Here is a 17,485-nt window from a genome sequence, read left to right on the forward strand (position 1 = left end):
TGTTATGTGCCCATCGTTTTATCTTTCCTGTTATCTGCTCACTGCCAGCTTCTCTTGTTATGTGCCTGCCATTTTAGCTTTCCTGCATCTGGTGCATCTTTAGACTCACCTTTGGCAGGTGCAGTTTCTCCTTCTGAATATGGCCTGAGTCTAGTGTCCTCTGTGAGCGGTCGAGCATCTCTTTGTGCAACCACTTTTGGCAAGACGCTTACAACACTGCCATCTCCATGCGTCTTTTTAGCCATCACCCTGATACTTCCCAGTCACCGTCCAGGAACGCCCTTAACATTTCTGCTACCATGCTTCCAAATCTGTATTGCGACTCTGTATGTAAAAAATCAGGACTCATGTGGGCTTTGACTTAGACACAGGCACAGACGAATGAACATTGGTCATCTGCATGAATATCGGAATTGCATCTGAATCAGAATCAGGTCACGCCCTCTGCCAACTATGGGGTAAATTTATTAAGATGGGAGTTCTATTTAAGATGGAATGTTGCCCATAGCAACCAATCAGATTCTACTTTTCATTTATCTAGCACAGGGGTGGGGAACCTCCGGCCCGCGGGCCGTATAAGGCCCGCGAAGCCGTTTGCTCCGGCCCACCCGCTTCTGTCAGTGAGACACGCCGCCGCTCAGTCCGGCGGCAGCGTGTCTCAGCTGTCAGGACAGGGAGGAGAGCGCGGCTATGTCGGGTGGTGGTGGCGGCATGTAGGACTCCAAACCAGCCGCCGGTTCGTGTGCCAATCAGAGCTCGCGGACCGGCAGCCAATCAGGAGCCGTGGCTGCCGGTCGGCGAGCTCTGATTGGCTCTCGAACCGGCGGCTGGTTTGAAGTCCTACACGCCGCCGCCCGACATAGCCGCGCTCTCCTCCCTGTCCTGACACACGAGAAACGCCGCCGAATGGAGCAGCAAGCAGCAGCAGCGGTAAGCAGCACGGGGGGGGGGGGCATTTGTATACCTGGCACTGTGGGGGCATCTGTATACCTGGCACTGTGGGGGCATCTGTATACCTGGCACTGTGGGGGGCATCTGTATACCTGGCACTGTGGGAGCATCTGTATACCTGGCACTGTGGGGGGCATCTGTATACCTGGCACTGTGGGGGCATCTGTATACCTGGCACTGTGGGGGGTATTTGTATACCTGGCACTGTGGGGGCATCTGTATACCTGGCACTGTGGGGACATCTGTATACCTGGCACTGTGGTGGGCATTTGTATACCTGGCACTGTGGGGGGCATTTGTATACCTGGCACTGTGGGGGGCATTTGTATACCTGACACTGTGGGGGGCATTTGTATACCTGGCACTGTGGGGACATCTGTATACCTGGCACTGTGGGGGGCATTTGTATACCTGGCATGGTGAGGGGCATTTGTATACCTGGCACGGTGAGGGGCATTTGTATACCTGGCACTGTGGGGGCATTTGTATACTTGGCACTGTGGGGGCATTTGTATACCTGGCACTGTGGGAGCAATTGTGGATCTGGCACAGCACTATTGGGGGCATATGTGTATCATGTCCCATTTTAACTGGCCACAACCATTTTTTGGCACGCGCGCGCCTCCGGCACGCACACACAGTACCTCTAAGGGGCAGACCTACTGGGGGGCAGGGTAATTTTTTAAGTTGAGAATTTTTGTATGGCCCCCGAAGGATTTTATAAATATCCAAATGACCCTCGGTAGAAAAAAGGTTCCCCACCCCTGATCTAGCACCTTAGATGATCTGTTGCAATGCTAATACCAGAGTCCTGGGGTTTTATCATCTAAGCGTTAGTTTTTCAGGAGTTTTGGAACCCATGTACGTGGCCCAGAAATTGAAGCACCAAACAACTGTATCTATTATTCAGCATATTTTATGGGGTTTGTAAACCACCGTCGATATGCATTTGTTTTCCGCATGTTTTGTGGGGGGTTTAAAATGGGATTTTGACCAAACAGCCATAAAGCCGCCATAAAACAGACGTAAAAAAGACACCTCTATCTGGCCTATCAGAAGGGGAAGAATAACTATGCACTTATAATGATAGCAGTTGTTATATATTGAATAAGAAGTCAGAAACTGTTACATTGATTATTCTCTTATAAGGGAAATATTGTAATATTTTATTTATATAATAGCAGTGCCTACCCGTCATTGCTGAGTGATTGTTTATTCAGTTATATATTTTCTTTCACTTTTTTTTGTTTACTCGTCTGCCTTAATATCTTTTGTAGTAATGATTAATTATTATTTTCTTATAATTTACCAATTCCTTCAGTCTGTAAATAACTAATTGTAACCACATTACGTGTCTTATTACTGTTACAGTATGATTTGATTGGTGGCATTACTGATACCGGAAGTCCCACATATAACGGACCATGGGCCAGATGTATTAAGCCTTGAAAAGTGATAAAGTGGAGAGTGATATATCAACCAATAAGCTCCTGTCATTTTTCAAGCACAGTCTGTAATCAGTGGCGGTTCTTGCCACGGGCAAGCAGGACTTTTGCCCGGGGCGCCGCCTTCCGGAGGGCGCTGGCGCCATCCGGAGGGCGCCGCACCGTGGCAAGATCCGCCACTGCTGCCCGCTGTGTCCCCCGTCCGCCTCCGCTGCCGTCCCCGTCCTCGACGCCTCCTGTGAAGGGAACTAGACGCTATGCGTCTAGTTTCCCTTCGTGGAGAGTAACTGCTGAGCGGTGCGCGATGACGTCATCGCGCACCGCACAGCAAAGGTCCTCTCCACGAAGGGAACTAGACGCATAGCGTCTAGTTTCTCTTCGTGGAGAGGACCTTTTGCTGTGCGGTGCGCGATGACGTCATCGCGCACCGCTCAGCATTCAAGCGGCGCTTTCAATGTACAGGGGGCGTGACTCACCACGCCCCCTGTATTAGGCCACGCCCCTTTCCTGCCCGGGGCGCTCTGCGCCCTTGAACCGGCCCTGTCTGTAACATGGCAGATTTGAGCTGATTGGCTGGTAAGTTATCATTCTCTCCTCTATCACTTTTCAAAGCTAAGTACTTCTGCCCCCGTGTAAGACGTCCTCTCTGTGCAAGTCTACACTGACAACATTAAAGAACTGACCTAGCACTTTGTTTATTGCCATTCCAAAACATATCCTATAGGAAAATTGTAAGGTCTTAAATTCAAACTGCAATATGCAGATTTGGGGGCGCAACAAGGCAAGTGCCTCAGCCCTCTGACCCCCTCACCCCATCAAGTAAAGCAACACAGTGTGCAAAGATGAGCACCAGTACAAGGGAGGGGGGCAAGGGCATGCCAGTCAGTGTCACTGGGTACAGTGTGGGAAGGAACTAATTCCATTTGGCCATCGCCTGCATGTCCCTGACTAGTTTGGTGACTCAAGTTGCTGCACTTGAATAAAATAAAATGTTTCCTAAATGACAGGGAGTGCCCCATTATTATGTGCCAATGTGTGCCTCTGCATCCCCCCATTACCCATATGTTGCTCTATCCCCCGCATTACCTGCTCTATGGCATGAAAACACCTCTATGGGAATATGGGAAATGGAATCCAGACTTTGAAAGTTGGGTCTGCAAAATCTATTATCCCCTTCTGACAAGCTATAGACAACACTTTGTCTAGCAAGGGGCCACAACTCCTTGAGGATATTTTGGAAAGAGAAGTGAATGGGGAAGACTCAGGGACAGATGTACTAAGCCAAGGAGCTCCTAACTGCCATGTCACAGACTGTGTTTGAAAAATGACAGTTAACAGGTAGTTAGCTGATTGGTTGGTACTTTATTTCTGTCCACTTTATCTCACTCTATGGCTTAGTACATAGACCCCAAAGTACCAACCAACCAGATCATTTTTCAAACACAGGGGTAGATGTATTATTGTTCCCTTTTTGATCCTTAAATCCCGGGTCCTGCTTCACCGCAATATCGTGGTGAACTGGGAACCATTTTCGGCCAAATGTATGAAGCTACCTTGAGCCGTTAACGGAGTACGTTATAGTAGCCCTCTGGTGATATGGGAGCTCCGTGTTTTCTCCAGACCCACAGATCTCATGCTCATGCGCCGGCTGTGTGTCCCAGCTCTCCTTGCGTCTGTGTCCCGGCGCCAGTTGTGTGACCCGCTCACCCTATGTCTCTTTTCCGGCGCATGCGCCGGCTGTGTGGGCCAGCTCTCCCCGCTTGTCTGTTCCGGCGCATGCATCGGCTGTGTACACCAGCTGACCCGTGTCTGTCTCTGCGCATGCCCCGACTGTATGTCCCAGTTCTCCCTGTGTCTCTATCCCGGCGCATGCGTATTCTAAGTGCAGGGATGCCATTTAGTAAGTCTATGCACGCTGTGTATTTACTTCATCTCTCATGTGGTAATACAGGGCTAGATATAATTCTATTTATGTAAAGTGCTTAACTGTAATGTTCTTTTAAAAAAATAATTTAACCATTTTAATTTACTTATTCTGCAATTGATGCAATTTGTATTATTTCATCATAACTGTGTTTTATTTGGTGGAATTATTTGGTGACCTGGCAGAGCCTTATAAATGGTGTCTTCTCTTTGCTAACTCTCCTCCTCTAATTTTTGTTTATTGCCTGTTACTGTATTTACTCTCCCCCCACTCTCCTTTTTTTTTTTTTTTTTTTTTGGGGGGGGGGGGGGGGGACTACCCAGTATCACCTCTTTTTATTTATATATATATATACACACATATGAGTTCTGTGATCAATAAAAAAGCGAAAGCTTTATGGCCAATAGTTGAATCTGACAAAAACCTTCCGGCTCTCCAACACAAATCATTAATGGTATGCTATAAAAGAGGCAAGAATCTCAGGGATTACCTGGTACGTAATGATATATCAGGTATGAATAAACCCGCACATGGGAGTTTCTTGGGCAAACCTAGAAATGGTTGTTTCAGGTGCCCGAATTGCACCACTTGTGGTTTTTTACAGACGGGCCCGAGTTTTCACCATCCATTCACAGGTCGGAAATTTGACATTAGACACCGGCTCACATGTACTAGCCGGTTTGTTGTCTATGCCATCACATGTCCATGTGCGAAGGTGTATATAGGCAAAACTGAAGTTACTTTTCGTGAACGCATGGCACAACATCGTGCTGCCATACGTGCAGCTTTGAATTCAGGGTCGAGTGTACAACCTGTCGCACGTCATTTCGCTGAGGCGAAACACAATTTGTCTACTTTGAGATATCGGATTATAGACCATGTGCCGCCACTTACTAGAGGTGGAGACAGGTCTGTAAAATTGTTACAACGTGAGTGTGAATGGATCATGCGTCTCGATACATTGGTTCCCCGTGGCCTAAATGAGACATTGGGCTTACAGGTCTTTATTTGATTGAGATTAGCAGTGTTCTTTATAATGTAGCATTTGTAGCTTTTAGTGTAAGTCACGACATGAAATATCTAGATACATTTGTTGCTCCTTTAATGTTGTTACTTCTATTGATATTATGCTATTAAATTTTCTACAGCTAAAGATATTGAATAAATAATAGTTTGATAATGCTGGTGTTTAGATGTAACTGTTTGTGGTTCTCATATACAGCCTGTTGTTTTTAATCATTGTTTGTCTTTTTAATTATATGTATGTATATCTATTTGTATTCATGCATTACACAGTTGTGGTGATTTGTTAGGTTACTATGGTAACAGCCCTGCAACCTGAGCAGGTCTGTAGGGTGACCTGGATACGGAAGTGGGCGGAGCCTATATGCATGGTGGTGGGAGCACTTAAATACCGGTATGTGTTAATCACATTTGTAACTGGCTTGATAAAAGCGCTGAACGGCGCTGAAACGTTGCCTAAAACAGCCGACTTGTGTCATTTTTTCTTGAACCCTGGAGTGCCGCCATTGGAGGGCTATATATATATAGATCTGAATGAATGAAATATTCTTATTAAATACTTTGTTCTTTACATAGTTGAATGTGCTGATAACAAAATCACACAAAAATTATCAATGGAAATAAAATTTATTAACCCATGGAGTTCTGGATTTGGAGTCACACTCAAAATTGAAGTGGAAAAACACACTACAGGCTGATCCAACTTTGATGTAATGTCCTTAAAACAAGTCAAAATGAGGCGTGTGTGGCCTCCACGTGCCTGTATGTCCTCCCTACAACGCCTGGGCATGCTCCTGATGAGGTGGCAGATGGTCTCCTGAGGGATCTCCTCCCAGACCTGGACTAAAGCATCCGCCAACTCCTGGACAGTCTGTGGTGCAACGTGGCGTTGGTGGATGGAGCGAGACATGATGTCCCAGATGTGCTCAATTGGATGCAGGTCTGGGGAACGGGCGGGCCAGTCCATAGCATCAATGCCTTCATCTTGCAGGAACTGCTGACACACTCCAGCCACATGAGGTCTAGCATTGTCTTGCATTAGGAGGAACCCAGGGCCAACCACACCAGCATATGGTCTCACAAGGGGTCTGAGGATCTCATCTTGGTAGCTAATGGCAGTCAGGCTACCTCTGGCGAGCACATGGAGGGCTGTGCGGCCCCCCAAAGAAATGCCACCCCACACCATTACTGACCCACTGCCAAACCGGTCATTCTGGAGGATGTTGCAGGCAGCAGAACGTTCTCCTTGGCATCTCCAGACTCTGTCACGTCTGTCACATGTGCTCAGTGAGAACCTGCTTTCATCTGTGAAGAGAACAGGGCGCCAGTGGCGAATTTGCCAATCTTGGTGTTCTCTGGCAAATGCCAAACGTCCTGCACGGTGTTGGGCTGTAAGCACAACCCCCACCTGTGGACGTCGGGCCTCATACCACCCTCATGGAGTCTGTTTCTGATCGTTTGAGTAGACACATGCACATTTGTGGCTTGCTGGAGGTCATTTTACAGGGCTCTGACAGTGCTCCTCCTGTTCCTCCTTGTAAAAAGGCGGAGGTAGCGGTCCTGCTGCTGGGTTGTTGCCCTCCTACGGCCTCCTCCATGTCTCCTGATGTACTGGCCTGTCTCCTGGTAGCACCTCCATGCTCTGGACACTACGCTGACAGACACAGCAAACCTTCTTGCCACAGCTCGCATTGATGTGCCATCCTGGATGAGCTGCACTACCTGAGCCACTTGTGTGGGTTGCAGACTCCGTCTCATGCTACCACTAGAGTGAAAGCACCGCCAGCTTTCAAAAGTGACCAAAACATCAGCCAGAAAGCATAGGAGCTGAGAAGTGGTCTGTGGTCACCACCTGCCGAACACCTCCTGTATTGGGGGTGTCTTGCTAATTGCCTATAATTCCCACCTGTTGTCTATTCCACTTGCACAACAGCATGTGAAATTGATTGTCAATCAGTGTTGCTTCCTAAGTGGACAGTTTGATTTCACAGAAGTGTGATTGACTTGGAGCTACATTGTGTTGTTTAATTATTCCCTTTATTTTTTTGAGCAGTATATATACATATATATATGTATATATGTGTGTTTTCTTCCTCTCCTCCTCATTTCAGTTACAGTCTCCCCTTGCTGTGCCTGTACTTACTTTTTTCCTCCTACAAGTGCAACTCAGACGAACTGCACTGTTACCCTATATTACCCTTCCAGCTTCACCCTGTCACCCATATATATCTTTCATCTTTCATGTGTCCTTATCTGTCTCTGTCACTCCCTTCCTCCTCTTCCGTGTCCACGTCACTCTAACCCTACTTACAGTCTTCCTTCTTATGTCATCCATTAACAACTTTCCAGGATAATCCTCAGTGTTTCCCTATTTCCTCCTATCCTGTGTCCCCTTAGTTCCCCACTGTTTGTGGCTAATATCCTCAGCCATCTATTTTCAACATTCTTTCCCCATTGTTACCCCTTTGCTTACTTTTTACTCCCCTCTGGCTGTACATTCTCAACCATTGTCATTTTAAAATGTGATATTCTTCATCTGATATCTTGCTAAGGCATGTACACTCTACCTGTTTTTAAATGCCAGTAACGATATAACGTTCAACGATATAGTGCATACACACGGAACATTATCAGTCAACGATAACGTTCAGTGATGTCTCCGCCGACATTTCCGAACATACAGCTCAGTCTGACCTTGGTGGGTTGAGCTGCATGTCAGCTCAATATTGGTGAACGCTGACTGATGTATGGTAGTGTGCATCGTTCATCGTTTACCAATGTCACCCCCATACAGACTGGTTGTTTTTAGACTAAAAATAAACGTTAACAACACAAATGTCATTATTGCTTATTTTCTAGCCAGAATTCACCTAGTGTTTACATTCATTACCATCGTCATCCTAGGGCAGATGTATCCTCTGGTGATATGGGGGAAAAGTAATTTACACAGGTTATCTGCACTATACAGCATTTCCCACATGCATGATGGCGTTGGTGTGGTTTTGGGATGAATGGTCTACCATGTTAAGGTCGACCACTATTGGTCGACATTTACAAGGTCACAATGGACAAATAGTCGACACATGAAAATGGTCGACATGGGGCAGGTCAACACATGAAAAGGTCGACATGGCTTTTTTAACTGTTTTCGGTGTAATTTTTCCGTAACATGACCAGAAACCCCAGTTAGTGCACCATGTCCAGTCACATGGCTCGCTTCATTCTCTACACTGCGTGCAAGGTGCCTCGCTCCACTACCACTGCGCTCGGTAGTCCATGTGGAGGGTCGACATGCCCCATGTCGACCATTTGTCCATTTCGACTATGTCATTGTCGAACAATAGTGGTCAACCTAATGACTGCCGACCTAAGTAGGGTCGACCTGCCAAACAGATACCCATTGGTGTGTGTGCAAATGACTGGTGTGCATTGCAGTGCTGCTAATTTAAAGATTGCCAGCCGATATGTGGGGCTAATGTATGAAACACCTCCTGCAATTGTCTATGATAGCTGCTGGTGGTGGAGCCTTGTTTCCACAACAGGGACTGGGCTCTCCCTGGTTATGGAGGCATGCTGATTTGGGGCAGCCCAGGACAACTTGCATGAGTAGCGAGACCTTCTGCATGCTCTGTGAGCAGGCCAGTGGGAGTGACACTGTCTATCTGCATGGGCTTGTTGCACTGTGGGGAGGCTTGCAGTGTTTGCTCGCGGAGGGAGTTTTCGCCTCATCATTATGGCATCTGCAGTGGTCCTACGTCTTGGTGCAGTTGCTTCCAGTTTCACCATAGTGAAAAGTCTAGGCAGCAAGTGTACTGTATTAACTATATGTAGACTGCTTGTAAAATACATCTACCCCTCTGTCTGCCACCCTCATCTTCCTCTTTAGAGTTTTTTTGTTCTGAATTATCTTTCAATTGTTAACTTTTTTTTTTGTTCTAGTGTGTCATTCTATATTCCTGGGGTTGATCCAAGAAGAAATTACGGGTTGGAAGTCATATGCCTGCATGGTACGTATGCTATTCCGCTTTCATTCCACTTAAATCAGCCATGGGGTGCAGTGATTGCGCTGAGCATAAAAATGTGTGGGTCCCGGGGACCCCTCACTTTAAAAAATTGGGGTCCAAATTCACTGTTTGTGGGTTCCATAGCAATGTATGTTTTTGAGCTCCCCTTATGCCTCCCCACATAGCATTAAACCACCCCACACGGTAGATAGCAGTTATGGCAGTATTGGGGGGCAAATAGGGGGTTAGGTGCAGGTAGTACTGTAGGCAGTGTAAGGGGTAGGGAGGTATCAGTACCCAGGATTTTTTGCTTCCTGCTCCCTCATCAACTTTTAAGATCAGCTTCTGTGTGTCCTTGTTGAAGCCCTACCACTATAACACAAGGTGTGTGCATATGATGGGCACTGTCTGAGTATAGGGTGTGTGCGTATGCTGGGCACTGCGTTGGTTTGGGAATTGTTTGTGTGTATACTGAACACTGTGCGGGTGTGGCGGTTACTTGTGTGTATGGTGAGCACTGTGTGGGGATATGAGAGTTTATGTATGCTGTCACTGTGTATGGGGGGATGTATGCTGTCACTGTGTATGGGGGGATGTATGCTGGCACTGTGGGTATTGAGTACACAGTGGGGGGGTTGTATAATGAGCGTGGGTGTAGGTATGGGTTGTGCGTATGATGGCCACTGTGTGTGTGGGGGGGGGGTATAGAGGGAGCTATGAGCACTGTAGGAGTGTGTATAATGAGCACTGTGTGGGTATAGAGTGTTATGAGAGCAGTGGGGGGTGTATAATGGGCACTGAGTGGGTATGGGGGTGTGCATATTATGGATGTCTATATTATGGGCATTTTGTCAGTATGGGAGGTATATAATGGGAACTGTGTGGGTATGTGGGGGGTAGGGTGGGTGCAGTAATGGTGGAAGGGGGCAGGATGGGTGCAGTAGTGGTGGTAGCAGGGGGCAGGATGGGTGCACTAGTAGTTGGGAGTGGAATGGACGCTGAGCCTCTTCTCTGCAGGTCCTGGCGCTGACAGCAACCTCAGAGACACAGGAGTCAGTGTAGCAGAAGTCTCCAATATCCAGTTTCCCGGCTGTAGCGTAGTTCAGCTCCCTCCTGCGCCTGCCATACCTCTGATCATCCTGATGTCCCCGGTTGCCAGCACATTCCGTAGGTTGGAGGCAGCGCTAACCCACTCCATCATCTCTGCCACCGCGACTGCCAGCCGTAATCAAGAAGTGCTGTGTTTGGCAAGTCATTGTAGTCCCGGAGGCTGCATGCAGGCGGGTAGGTAGGAGGGACGTGTCAGGCGGCAATTGGATGTTGAAAAGCTGCCGGAGGCTATGGGCTGGTGAGGCAGGGTTTGGGTATTTGTATTGGCTGTGAGACGTCATAGGTCAGCAAGAAACAGGGCGTCCTGCGGGTTCCACTCACTTTTAAAATCCGAGTCCCTCACTGCTCGTAGCGCATAAATATGCACCATAGCGCGTATTTTGGGATCACTGGAGGTGTGTCCAAAGTGAGGGGCGCTGTAGGCGCCTGTCCATACAGGCACTTCTTTCTTAAAGAATGCATGGCAATATAAGTTTACAGTACCCCTGCTTTTGCAGATATGATGCTAGAACAGCGGTGGCTCCCTGCTCCGGGTGGTCCCGCCGCTTGCTACCCGTGAGCCAATCAAAGCTCGCGGAAAGGCAGCTACAGCTCCTGATTAGCTGCCAGACCTAATTGGCTCAAGAATCGGCTACTAATACACACACTCACTGCCACCGGAGGAGACTGAGATGCAGGAGAGGCACGTGCTGCGCTCTTCTCCCCTCAAACAAAGACACAGCCCATCAGCAGCGTGAGGAGCAGCACTGGGGGGGCATATCTGGCACTGTGGGGGCATATGTGAATCTGGCACTGTGGAGGCACCCTTTTTTTGGCGTTTTTATATGTATGTGGCACTGTACTGGGGCATTATATATATGTGGCACTGTACAACATGACTAAAAACAGGGTTATGACACAAGGTCATACTCCTACAAACGTCATACCAAAAGGTGTGCGCACAAAAATGGGGTGTGGCTTTGTAACAACTAGACCATGCCCCTATTTTTGCACGTGTGCCTTCGACGTGCGCATGATAGTGGCTCTTACCCTTGACTCCAGATCTTTTATGGCTCTTTGCCTCTGACTGGTTGGCAACCCCTGTGCTAGAACATCTAGTCGGAGTAGCTTCCTGTCTTTATAATGTGTGATTATGGGCCCGATTCAGGTTGGATCACAATAAGTGAATCAACCCCAAAACTTACGAAAATGTATGTGGGCGCATGCACTGTGCCCATCCTGGCCATGCGCCATCATTTACTGTGAGTGCCCGCAGAAAATGTGACTGCCTCTGCCTGTCAATCAGGCAGACACATTCGCGGGGGGGAAGAGGGAACGCTCGTTTCCATGGCAGAGACGGAGCAGTGCGGGGGTCGTGGTTAAGAAACAGGGGCGTGCCAGCGCAAAGGGGGGGGGGGGGGCGTGCCGGAGACAGCTGTGTGTCGTCTTCAAAAAATGGCGGCTACCCTCCTGCGCTGGCAGGAGGCAACCTTAATTTTTGCGATCAAGTAGAAATTGTGATTACAATATCTGCTTGAACAAGCGGGTAGAGTGGCGGCCAAAAGCATGCGATCACGCTTAGCAGAATTTGCAATCCAATCTGAATCAGAACCAATGCACGTGATCTCGCTACTCACACAAAAACATTTGTACAATCCAGAGCCAGCACCCGCCACATCCAGGGACAGCTTAGAGCCTTTTAGGGATAACGTTATTTCTCATTGACATCTGAATTGCTTCCTACCTTTTAAGGGGGGTACACACGGAGAGATCCGTGCTTAAAATCTAAGCAATCTTGCTAGATTGCTTAGATTTTAAGCGCGGATCTGCCGTGTGTATGCCCTCCAGCGATAGCGATGCGCGGCCCCGCGCATCGCTATCGCCGATGCTAGATTGAGCCTGCATGCAGGCTCAATCTAGCGGGTCGCTCACTTCACCGTTGTGTGAAGTGAGCGGCCCCCCGTCGGCTTTCCCCCTCGCTCAGCACATCACGCTGTGCTGAGCGGGGTGAGAGATGTGTGCTGAGCGGTCTGTGTTAAGATCGCTCAGCACACATCTCTCCCGTGAGTACCCCCCTTAAGGCTCCTTTTGAGTCCCCCTAAAGCAGTACTGACCGTGAGCCCTGTTTTCATACCCGGTAGTCCTTGCGCTGTACTTCTGGAACATGAGTCCAGACTCTGTTAGCCTGTGTGCTTAGCTAAGTCTGTGATGCAAATGCAGGCTTTTGTAAAATGCCTTTTTATACATTTATAAAATAGACTGCAGCATAGTGTAATGTTACGCTTTATTGCATGGGTCTGCAAACTCGGTCCTCATTACCCCACACAGTGCACAGTGGTGGTCATTCTGAGTTGTTCGCTCATTGCCGATTTTCGCTATATTGCGATTAGTCGCTTACTGCGCATGCGCAAGGTTCGCAGAGCGCATGCGGTTAGTTATTTTACACAAAAGTTAGGTATTTTACTCACAGCATAACAAGGATTTTTCATTGTTCTGGTGATCGTAGTGTGATTGACAGGAAGTGGGTGTTTCTGGGCGGAAACTGGCCGTTTTCTGGGCGTGTGTGAAAAAATGCTGGCGTTTCTGGGAAAAACGCAGGAGTGTCTGAAGAAACGGGGGAGTGTCTGGGCGAACGCTGGGTGTGTTTGTGACGTCAAACCAGGAACGAAACTGACTGAACTGATCGCAATGGCTGAGTAAGTCAGGAGCTACTCAGAAACTGCTAAGTAATTTCTATTCGCAATTCTGCGAATCTTTCGTTCGCAATTCTGCTAAGCTAAGATACACTCCCAGAGGGCGCCGGCTTAGCGAGGGCCAGTGTTTTGCAGGTCTCCTCACAGAATCACAAGTGAAATAATTAACTCCACCTGCGGACCTTTTAAAATGTGTCTGTGAGAAATTAATACACCTGTGCTCCTGCTGGGTTACCTGCAAAACATGCACTGTGGGGGTAATTCCAAGTTGATCGCAGCAGGACATTTTTTAGCAGTTGGGCAAAACTATGTGCACTGCAGGGGGGGCAGATATAACATTTGCAGAGAGAGTTAGATTTGGGTGGGTTATTTTGTTTCTGTGCAGGGTAAATACTGGCTGCTTTATTTTTACACTGCATTTAGATTGCAGATTGAACTCACCACACCCAAATCTAACTCTCTCTGCACATGTTATATCTGCCTCCCCTGCAGTGCACATGGTTTTGCCCAACTGCTAAAAAATTTCCTGCTGCGATCAACTCAGAATTACCCCGTGTGGGGTAATGAGGACCGAGTTTGCAGACCTACAGTATGCTTTATTGGTATTTGCGAGCAATGTTTTTTTTTTGTATCTACAGATCAGAGCCGGCCCTAACCAATATGATGCCCTAGGCAAGATTTTGGCTGGTGCCCCCTAGCACCACCGCTAGTTCCGCCTCTGACCTTGCACCTCTTTCCCAGCACCATCATCCCTCACCCATAGCAGTCCTTATTTTGGGGGTTGTACCGCCTATATTTTAAATAGGAACAGTTCGCACATTTGGCGCACAGCCCATAAAGGAGTGTGTTTTTGCGGGCAAGGGGCATGGCCACACAATAGTAACCCCAATTCCAATTACGCCACACAGTACTGCAACTTTATTCACATTTGATCATGCAACAGTGTCCATAATTCATATTACATCCCACAGTAGTATCACTTTGCCTTATAAACATTACTCCTCACAGTAGAGCCCCTTATTCACATTACATCACACCCTATTGCTCTTTATTCACATTAGATGACACAGTAGTGCCCTTTCTATACGCAACACCACATAGTAGAGCACCTTATACACATAATGCCACACATTAGTAATGCATTTACATACATAATTCCACACGGTAATGCCCCTTACACATGAGACACATTATTAATGTCCTTATAAACATAATGCGCCTTACACATTATGACAACCTTTATTAATGCCCTTTTACACATAATGTCCCTTACACATATGCCGCACATTATTAATGCCCTTATACACATAATGACATGCATAGTGCCCCCTACACATTTGCTGCACATTATTAGTGCCCCTATACACATAATGACACACATATAGTAGTACCCTGTTACACATATGCTGCACATTATTAATGCCCTTATACACATAATGACACACAGTGCCCCTTACACATATGTTGCACATTATTAATGCATTTTTACATGACACACATAATGCTCCTTACACATATTCCGAACACTACTGCACAACCAACCCACTCACATGCACACAGCACTCACACTGCCACTAACACTGTGACCTCTGCCTCTGCTTGGATACAGATGTGTCCTCATAAATCTTGCCTCAATGCTAACGTCAGGCACCTTTTTTAAATTAAAATGTATCTTATTTGCATTGGTATGTGGCTAGGATGCACAAGCAGCTTCTGCTGCTGATTAAAATGATATTCAGCATGCCAATATACTGTGTGAGACTGTAGTTGTATCTGCATATGAAATGCTACACACAGAATATAGGCATGCCGCATATCATTTTAATCAGCAGAAGCTGCTGATGCCCCTAGGCATATCAAATGCCCTAGACAATTGCCTAGTTTGCCTATGCCTATGGCCGGCTCTGCTACAGATCTATAATGAGTGAGGCTAATATTTCTCACCCAAACTGTAGCACAGTTGAAGAGTCTGCATTAAGTTCTGGGGTTGAAGAAGAGTCACAGCATGTTAAAAGGAAAAAAAGCGGAAAAAGATTCCTGAGGATAGACTGCGTTTGTATACGTTTACCACAGTGGAAAACTAATGTCTTGTGGAGAATGTGATTGCAAACTATGACAAATTATTCACGAGACTAAAAGGAATAATGTATTCCATGGAGTGCAAGGAGGCTAGTTGGCGCAAGATTGCCGAAAATGTTAGTGTATGGTGACCACTGTGTGTTAGTGCTCAAGGCCAATGCGTGCAAACTGCCCAAGTGTGCCGTAAAAGATACCACGACTGCAAAAGCACGGTGAAAAAAAATGGCTGCAGAAAAAAAATATGCAACTGGAACTGGTGGGGCTTCAGCAAAACAGTTTGAATACTGTTACTAGGAGTGAAGAATGCAAACAGTTATTATATCCGCTGGTGTGTATGGAGTACCTGGAGGTCTAGACACTGGTAATCCTGAAAACATAAAAGGCAACTGTTTAAACATTCTATTTTTTTCTATTTAATGTTTATCGTATTGAGCATATGGGGTAGAGGTATGACCCAGGAACATATCAAGTTAATATCACACTTCCCACATCACCTTTTCAAAGACGAAGCCTACAGCACTAGAGCAGAGATGGTTTATTATCTTAGCTGACGGAGAAGGGTAGTGCAAACTCCACAAATACAGTGGTGCCTGTCATTGGAGTCACTACATCCAAATAGTGCTGGTGCACTGTCTCTCTCCCCCAGCAGTTGGCTGACTGGGCATGTGCGATTTCTAGTATGTTTTGCTGCTTTTCCTCTTTACATGCCAGGGTAGCTTAATAACTGGGGCATAACCCCTGACAAAGCTGATTTTCAGGCTTCTAAGCTCCAAATATTATGAGGTGAATGGCCCTCATAGAAAATTGTGTGAATCTATACCTTTGCCTTGATCTTGGCATGAATTTCTCTCTCCAAAAGGCAGCTTTAAAAAGCCACAAAATGTATAATCGACGAGTGTTAATTGTCTCATCTGTACTTATGTTGGAAAAGTGATAACATTAAACAGTGCACCACATGTACACTATGCCTCTTCACCTCATTGTTAGAATGTGCCGTTATGCGGTACATAACAGGGGCGCAAGCAGTGCCGTAACTAGACATTTTAGCGCTGTGTGCAAGAAACAGCATCGCCCCCCCCCCCCCCTTCCATATACAAAACAGGGCCAGTGCCAGCCGCAGGTGGGCGACAAAATTATAGGGGCATGGCTTCATGGGGAAGGGGCTTTGCCACAAAATAATACCAATTTAATATTACGCTGTACAGTAGTCTCCATAATTTTAAGTTATGCAGCACAGTAGCGCCACTTACATACATTAGAGGTAGACACCAGGTAGAGCCCCTGTCACACATTATGCCAGGTAGAACCCCCTTTTACACATTACAGCAGGCAGAGTCCCCCTTTTACACATTAGGCAGCAGAGTCCCTCTTTTTTTACACATAACGGCAGGCAGAGTCCCCTTTTTACACATAACGGCAGACAGAGTCCCCTTTTTGCAAATAACGTCAGGCAGAGTCCCCCTTTTATATACATTACGGCAGGCAGAACCCCCTTTTTACACATTAGGCAGGCAGAGTCCCCCTTTTTTACACATTACAGCAGGAGTGTCCCCATTTTTTACACATTACAGCAGAGTCCCCCTTTTTATACATTACAGCAGCCAAGTCCCCCTTTTTACACATTAGGCAGGGGGAGAGGGAGGGAGAGAAAGACTAGCTTGCCATTGGGGGAGCCGCCACTCTTCTGGTGAGCCCACAGTACGGGGGAGTCACCGCTCCTAGAGCCTGGCGCCATTGGACAACATGGACCAGCATGGAGACCACAAGCTGCAGTGCCCAGCAACAAATCTATATCACACGATGACAGGGTTGCCGGGCGCTGGTCTCCCTTGTGCGGCGCAGCCCTATGTGGCACGTGTGTGCCAGCGGAATGCGCCCACAGTGCAGATGCGCTGTGGACAACACACCGCAGGCATACACCTAGTTACGGCTATGCAGCATTTTTACATTTATTTTCTTGCTCTAACTCAACTTATAAATAAAAATAAATGTGGGACTCTTTGACTTGCTGTATAAGCGAGATGTGAATTGAATATTTTATGCCTCTGAAATAATCTGTAAAGGATCAGAGCAAAAGTACCTTCTCTTTGAAGAAAAAGATTTATGTCAAAAGCTGCAGAACAACTCACGATGCTGCTCCATGAGGAATGAGCTTGTATTAGATATTACACTGACTGTGTGCAGGCTATTAGTGGAATTACGGTATCAGGAAGTAAGTGCAATGGACGGAATCTCTGTGAAGGATCCTCTCTGTTGAAGAGTCAGAGTGACTAGCAG

This window comes from Pseudophryne corroboree, chromosome 2, assembly GCF_028390025.1.
Source record: "Pseudophryne corroboree isolate aPseCor3 chromosome 2, aPseCor3.hap2, whole genome shotgun sequence".
Taxonomy (NCBI): Eukaryota; Metazoa; Chordata; class Amphibia; order Anura; family Myobatrachidae; genus Pseudophryne; species Pseudophryne corroboree.